Source organism: Octodon degus, unplaced genomic scaffold, assembly GCF_000260255.1.
Source record: "Octodon degus isolate 3935 unplaced genomic scaffold, OctDeg1.0 scaffold00329, whole genome shotgun sequence".
In the NCBI taxonomy this organism is placed as follows: domain Eukaryota; kingdom Metazoa; phylum Chordata; class Mammalia; order Rodentia; family Octodontidae; genus Octodon; species Octodon degus.
The window spans coordinates 754,552-762,377 of NW_004524905.1; the positions used below are offsets into that span (position 1 = coordinate 754,552).

The 7,826-nt window shown below is 49.8% G+C and overlaps 1 long non-coding RNA gene across 1 annotated transcript; it reads right to left on the bottom strand.

The window, feature by feature from the left end:
* Window positions 1-3,702: 3,702 nt before the first annotated feature.
* LOC111814482 lies at window positions 3,703-7,115 on the bottom strand. The gene is made up of 3 exons (XR_002819456.1): window positions 6,817-7,115; window positions 5,337-5,398; window positions 3,703-4,551 (listed from the first exon to the last, which is right to left on the bottom strand). It is a non-coding gene; the product is annotated as an uncharacterized LOC111814482 (long non-coding RNA).
* Between the last annotated feature and the right edge of the window lie 711 nt (window positions 7,116-7,826).

Here is a 7,826-nt window from a genome sequence, read left to right on the forward strand (position 1 = left end):
AGGCTGGACAGGAGAGAGTTCCAGCCCAGCCTGGGCTATTTAGTGACTTAATGAGGCCTTTCTCAAAACAAAAAATTAAAAAGCAGGCAGAGGGTGTAGCTCAGTGCAAAAGCTCTAGGTTTAATTCTCATTACAAGAAAGAAAGAGGAAAAGAGAGAAAGGAAAATAAGGAAGAAAGAAAGGAAGGAAAACAAGAAAGAAAGAGGGTGTCTCGGTCACTCTTCTCTCATTGCTGAGACAAATACCTGGCACCCAAAAGGAAGCAAGGAAATGTTTATTTACCTCACAATTCCTGGGGCTTTCAGTCCATACTCCGCTAGCTCTAAGGCAGTGTGGCACACGGCACAGGGCAGCCGTTCATGGTGGTGGAAGGCAGCGAACAGCAAGAGCAAAGCGGAGGAGTAACAGCAACAATGGCTGCAGAGAGCCAGTCTGTCTCCCTTAAATTGTATGAGGTCATCCACCCCAAGCTGGGTGTAGAACTCACGCCCGTAATCCCAGCAGCACTCTTACCCATAATCCCAGCTGCACTCACACCCATAATCCCAGTGGATCATGGGTCAATCACAAACTCTAAAAGTCCATTCCATGACTGCGTGAGGGTTTGGAGGGACAACTACACACAAACCATAGCAGAGAGAGAAAGAAAGAAGGAACCCAAGAAGATTGAAGTACCAATCACACGGGGTATATTCCAAGTTGTACAGGAAAGGAGATGCAATAGGAATTTGCTCCTTGAAGATGCACCCAGGATCCTTCCCTCAGGAGGCTGAGGCAGGAGGATTGCCTTGACTTGGACATTTTGAGTCCAGGCTGCACTACATAGTGAGTTCAAGACCAGCCTGAACTGGCAGATGACACCGACGCATCACTGGGGCAGCGTTTGTAAAAAATAATGCTTTAGCCGCCTATGTCCCCTGGAGTCCATTGGGAATACAAAATAAACGGCATGGGAGGGTGTGTGGCAAGACGGGCCCTCTGCCCTGCTTCACCCGCTGACGCAAACTTCTTTGGAGGGAGCTGCCCATCTACCTGCCACATTTCCACCAGGACCCTCCCTTGCTGACCTCTGTACTCCCCGCAGTGCTGCAGAGAGGACCAGCCCACATGCAGGACTGCCCTTGGAAGGGCTTGCTGCCCCAGGAAGCCCAGGGATTGAAGCTAGGATCTTCATGCTGAGCGGCACCCCTGGCATCCCCCCTCTTTTTTTTTAGTTTGACAGAGTCTGTCTTAAGTCACCAAGTTGCCCAAGCTAGACTTGAACCTGCGCTGCTCCTGCCTAGCCTCTCACAGTGCTAGGGTTACAGGCGTACACCACCATGCCAACCCAGCTTGTTGTCTTCAAAAGCATCAAGTGCAGTTCCCTGTGGGCCAGGCAGCGGACTGCTCCACATCATCCTCTCCTTTTCGCATCAGTCATGTTTGTGCCATTTAAGACCACTCTGTGTGTGATAGAAACCCAACGTGAATCAGCTTCGGACATACCGTGCTCCTAACTCTGGAGCACTCTGCTGCCCCTTTAGGGTACGAATGTGTCCCCCGAAGTTCACGTCAGAAATCTCATCTCCAAATCCGCGCTTCAGTGGTATTGGGAGGCGAGGGTTTTGGGGGGCTCAGCAGGATTAGGTGCAGCCATAAGGGGGGAGGCCCCAGTCCAACAGCAGGATGCGGCCAGAAGATGCCTGCCCGGCTGTGGAGCTCACAGCCCCAAAGCTGTGAGCCAAGTGGATCTCTGTTGCTCAGGAATTCCCAGCTCAGTTATACAACAGAAGTCGGGCTGGGTCGTATGGCGGAGGCAAACGCGGCAGCCCTGCTGCTGGAAGCCTAGCATAAGAAGGGACCTGACACCCGCAAAGATGTCAAGTGAAGGTACAGGCGCCTTCCGTTTCTTCCCTCTGCCTTCTTCTGTGGCTTAGTTATTCTTTCAGGATGGATTCCTTTGAGGTACCAGATGTCCCAAGATGCCCTGCGTATCACTTCAAGACACTGCTAAGTCCTGAGACAGAAGCAGCCCCGTGTTTCTGTGGCCAGCCTTTAAGTCAATCAGAAGAAACAGAAATGGTAACAATATCCAGTCAGAGGAAAAAGAAATGCCGTCACTAGAAGTCCCCTGGGCCAATCACGGCCTGCCTTTAATTTTTTTTTTTTTTTAATTTTAGGGAAGGGTCTACAGGGTGTTCAGGGTCTCACTACTAGACTGGACTTATAGTGATCCACCTGTTTACAGCCTCCCTAGAGCTGGGATTACAGGCGCACGCCACCACGCCCAGTCTCCATTGGTGTCTCGGTGTGCCCAGGGGCAGGTCTGGCAGGGCAGGCAGGGGGATCAAGATTTTTTTTTTTTAATCTTGTATTTATTTATCTGGTAAAGGGTCTCCCTACGCAGTCTTCCCAGCGCTGGCATTACAGGCATGCACCACCACGCCCTGTCTCAGTGGCCGGTAGGATGCGCCTGGGTTCTTTTTTTTTAAATTTATTTATTTTATTTATTTATTTATTTATTTATTTATTTATTTATTTGTGTGTGTGTGTGTGTGTGTGTGTGTGTGGCCAGCTCAGCCCACCAGGAGGGGGGCTGGCTGGCATGTGGTGCTGGGGGATTGAACCGTGGTCCCTGTGCTTTGCTAAGCTTGTTCTAAGTAGGTGCTTTAGACCACTGAGCCATCTCTCCAGCCCCACGCCTGGGTTCTGAGACCGGGACGGCACACAGTACTGGGAATCAAACCCAGGTCCTTGGTCATACCAGGCAAGTGCTTAGACCACCTTGCTATCTCCCCAACCCAAGTCCAGGGCCTGTCTTTATGCTAAAAGTGGATGTGGCATCTACCTGCCAAGAAGAGGCAGGTGCCCAAGCATACACAGGTCCTGTGATAAGGGGGCAGAACAGATGGCAGCCGTGAAAGTTGGTGCATATGTGTATGTACGCGTGTGTGCGTGTGTGTGCCCGAGGTGTATGCGGCGCAATAAGTCTTGGTCGGCTAGATACAGATCAGCTCATTTCCTCCTTCAAGAATGCCTTGAAGGCGCTGTCTGTTCATTTCCTGAGGCTGTAGTAACACACAGCCAGAAGCCTAGAACTTCTTTGCTCACTGGTACGGAGGCGTGAAGTCTAATCTACCCACGGACAAGGCCAGGGCCTGGGGAGGAGCCTGCATGGTCTGTCCTCCACAGTTCAGGCATCCCTCGCTGCTGCCGTCCTGCATGGCCCCAGCTTGGCCTCCGTCTTTGTGCGGGCTTCTCCCTGGGTCTGCATGCCCTCCGGGTCTGCCTCTCCACCACCTTGTCTGCTTCAGGATGCCAGCCCAGGGCTCAGAGCCCACCGTAAGCCAGTATGCCGTGTTCTTCACTTAATGTGTCTGCAAAGGCCTTCTTTTCAAATAAGGCAACATTTGCAGGCACTACGAGTTAGGACTTAGACATATCTTTTTGGGGGATGAAACTGGATCCGGTGCAGAAGAGCCTATTTTTATCCCTGACTCACCAGGAGGAAATTTCACTGAGAAATTTTAAATAGCTACTAAGTAGTGTTGATGTCCTTGGGCCCAGATAGTTCCCTTTCTGAATCCTAGCCTCACAAGCATATGCCACACTGATAAAATACATGGTGGAGTCACGGAGAGCTGTGACCTAGTAATTAATTACTTTATTTATGAGACAGGGTCTCTTTAAGTTGCCCAAGCTGGCCTTGAACTTGCCATCTTCTTGTCTCAGCCTCCCGAGTAGCTGAGATTTACACGTGTGCCACCAGGCCTGGTCCAAATCATTATAGTTTTGTAGCTGTCAAATGGTGGCCAAATGCATTTCGCAAATGTTTGATACAGGGTCTGCCTGTCTACTTTAGGTTGCCCTTGAATTTACTGCATAACCCAGGCTGTCCTCAAACTACTGATTCTCCTGCCTCAGCCTCTCAAGGAGGACTGTCATGACAGACGCGTGCCACCCCCCCCCCCAGCTCTACAAATATCTATTGAGCATCTCTTGTGTGTCCTTGTTTCTGCGAGACTTCTCATTGCTGTGCTGAATACAGCAGTCACCAGGGCTGGTCTCCCTGCTCCTTCGAATCTGGGACATTTTCCTCCTGGTGAGAAATGAGTCATTGGAAGCATGCTGTCTTATTCAGCACTTTTCTTCTCCTAGAGCTCAAAAGTGATCACTCAGTTTCTCCCATGCGGAAACCAACTGTGCGATCAATACGTAACATAAAATTAACCTCGCTGGCAATACCCGCAGTTTTATTTTTGTTTGCTCATGGCGAAAGAAGCCTTGGTGTGAGAACAACGCGAGAGGTTGTGACTTCGTGACACGGTGGCAGGTGGTGTGGCTGGAGTCAGTGTAGGGTGCTCCAGGGCCGGTCTTGACGGATGCTACGTCCCCAGATCAAGCATCTCAGGTAGGATCCAGCACAGGGAAGCTGAGAAGCAAATGCCATCAGTGCTGACACGTTGATTTTCTTTAGCAGAGCTTGGTTCCAGTAGGCGCTGCCAAAGAACCTCATGGGAGTCCACTGTATATTACCCGTGTCTGCTCAGAAGGTTCTGGTCCATAAGAAATCTGCCAAAAGAAAGCTTATGTTATTTTCTACACCTCTTGAGGACTTGACAAATGCTCCATCCATGTTCTTAATTTTTTCTTGTGCTTTCTTAAAGCCAGATGAGCAGCCATTAGTTCTTATTCCTGATACAAAATTCTCTTATATGCAAACGGAGGGGGCCAGGGAGGTAGCTCAGCAGCAAATGCAAAGTCCAGAGTTCAATCCCCTGGTACTGAAAATAAACAAGCTAAAGGAAAATAAAAATTTAAGAATGGATGGAATGGGACTCAAGCTGTAAGGCCAGGATATGCCTTGGCCTGTGAGGCTAGTGGTAGTTCTCATCCAGAGCCCAAATAGTTGGGGGCAAACATGGTTTGCTTTGGAACTGGAATATGGAGAGAAAATGACTTCACTGCAAGTGTTGGATCGTCCCTGGAATTCTAGAATCCAGCACTAATCGTGTGACCCAACCATCATACCTGGAGACGGAGCTTAGAGAAATGAAAACTTAGCTTCCGATAAACTCCTACGCATGCATTTGTTATAGCCTCAACCCCACCAGTATCTGATATAACTTCAACTCCCCAGCATCCTCCAACAGGTTAGAAGTGGCACTGCCACCACAGGGAACATGACCAGCTACAGAAAGGAACGTACTGGGACCGAGTATGTAGTTCAGCAAGGGAGCATTTGCCTGGCATGCGTGAGGCCTTGGGTTCCTGTGTGTGCTAAATAAATAAAGCAGAAGGTAAAGGAGCAAACTGTCGACAGGCATAGAAACCCGGATGAATCTCAAAGGACTTACATGGGGTGTAAAAGCCAGCCCTGATAGGCCCGGTGCTGAGTGACCCCCATACTGAGTAATCACTGAAATAGAATGACAGAGGAGAAGAGATGACTTGCTTCTAGGAGCGATGGTAAGATTCGAACTCAAATGTCCCTAAAGGGCCAGCTGATAAGCTTTTGAGAAATGATTGGAGCGTGATGACTGCAACAGCACTGAGGGAGCCATATGTTGATGAGGTCCTGGTAGAAGGGGCCGCTGGGAAGAGGGGCCCGCTGAAGGCAGTGGGCCCCAGGGGTGCAGGTCTGGGGACGACTCCCTGTCCTCCGCTTCTTCTGCTCTGGTGCTTTGGCTGTCTTCGCTGCCAGCTCCCTTGAGAGGAGCAGCTCTGCTCCACCACGCCCTTTCACCTCGATGTTCTCCTGCTTCCCTTCTGGCCCAGCAACAGCAGTGTCTGCCTACAATGGACTGAACTCTCTGCAGCTAAGAGTGCCACCTCCCCCCCCACCAAAAAGAAATCCTTCCTCTCTTTTCATTTGACTTTTTCTGAGGTATTTTTGCTCACAGCAACAGAAATCTCACTGATTCAAGGCAGTATTATTCCCTAGAGTTGTGCAAAGCTAAAGCCATCTCCCAAATGCACAGAACATATGAAATAGGTAGACGGTCTCTAGACTAGCTGTGTCATGGCGAGGTTGAATTCCCAGTTTGGATATGCACTACAGCTACATACGATACTAGGACTGGGAAATTCTCTGTACTATTCTTGCGATTTCCCATGAGTCCATGATTATTTTCAAGTCAGAAGTTTAAAAAAATTAGTGGAAAAAATATTGGTCCCTAAGGAAATCATGAAAGAGATTAAATGAGTTTCTTCACATGCCTCGATGCAAATGCTCACTGAGCAACAGATGGCAACTTCTGTCTTTCCACCTTCTTAAGAGGAAAGGGTTTGGGAAGTGATGTTAAGAAACGTGATTAGCTATGTGCTGCGCAGGTTCAGGGGCCCCTTGGGCAGCTTCCTGAGAGCCCACACTGAAAACAAACAAGTGGGTTGGGGTGTAGCTCAACAGCGGAGTGCTTGTCTAGCATACAGGAGGCCCAGCATCCTCAATATTCAATTCTCAGGAGAGAGAGAGAGAGAGAGAGAGAGAGAGAGAGAGAGAGAGAGAGAGACAGAGACAGAGACAGAGACAGAGAGAGACAGAGACAGCGACAAAGAGAGAGACAGAGAGAGAGAGACAGAGAGAGACAGAAACAGAGACCCAGAGACAGAGAGACAGAGAGAGAGAGAGAGACAGAGACAGAAACAGAGACAGAGAGACAGAGACAGAGAGACAGAGACAGAGACAGAAAGAGACAGAGACAGAGACAGAGACAGAGACACAGAGACAGAGACACAGAGAGAGACAGAGGCAGAGACAGAAAGACAGACAGACAGACAGACCCGCAGACAAAAGAGAATGAAAGTGAGATGCAAAAGCTCTGGTCCTTTGACTACCTTTGTTAGGTATATGACTGAGCAGAAATGAGCTCTTCCCGGTCCAGTGGTCAGACCTGTTTGTCACCCAGGAAAGCCAGAAAGAGACAAATGGTGGCTCTGAAGTCAAGGCAAGTTCAATCCCGCCCTTCTCCATCCTTGGCTCCTGATGAGCCCAGAACGCCTCTGTTCCCTCTGCTGATGAAAGGCGAGCACTCTCCCTTCTCCGATGGGTGTGTTCAGCTATGTATTTATTTCGCAGCAGTGGGGGTGGAGCCCAGGCTCACTCACGCCAGGCAAATATCCCATCACGAGCTACTCCCCAGCTGACAGTTTCAGCGCATATGTATACTGCACCATAATTTTTTTAAAAAAAGGGAACACGGCGTCCTGGGGCTGTTTTTGAGACAGCAGATCACTTGCATGGTGTGGACTGGAGCCAACAAGACCAGGTGTGGAAGGTGCAGGAAAAACCCTCTGACTTGGGAGCAGGAGGTACATGGCAGTGGGGGACTGGAGGCAGCCTGTAGAGCTGGGTGGCGGCATGGCTGTGGCACCCGGGAAGAGGGAGAGGTGGGCACAGCATGGACATCCGGTTTCGGCCCTGGGTCATCAGGGGCCAGCAACACTGGAGAACAGCTTTTCTCTTTGCCACTCTCTTCTCCCATAGGACGGTGTGGGCTTCCACATGATGCCCAGCTGCTTCTCCGAAGTACTCCGGCCTCTGCCCTAGAGACAGATAGGCCCTCGCGGAGAAAAAGAAGCGGTCCCTTGCACTCTGTGTGTCCAATTAGCGGCTGCAGAACCATTTTCCACAGTGGTAGAACCACTTACAGTCTCATTCATTTCTAATGCAAAAAATGGTTTCCAGGGCTGGGGAGATGGCTCAGTGGAATAAGGGCTTCCCTGACAAGCACAAGGGCCTGAGTTCAATCCCTGGTTCTGCAAAAAAAAAAACAAAAAAACCAAAAAAGAAACAAACAAACAAACAAAAAAACCCAATTTCCAGCTTCTCACAGGCAGTGTCGGTA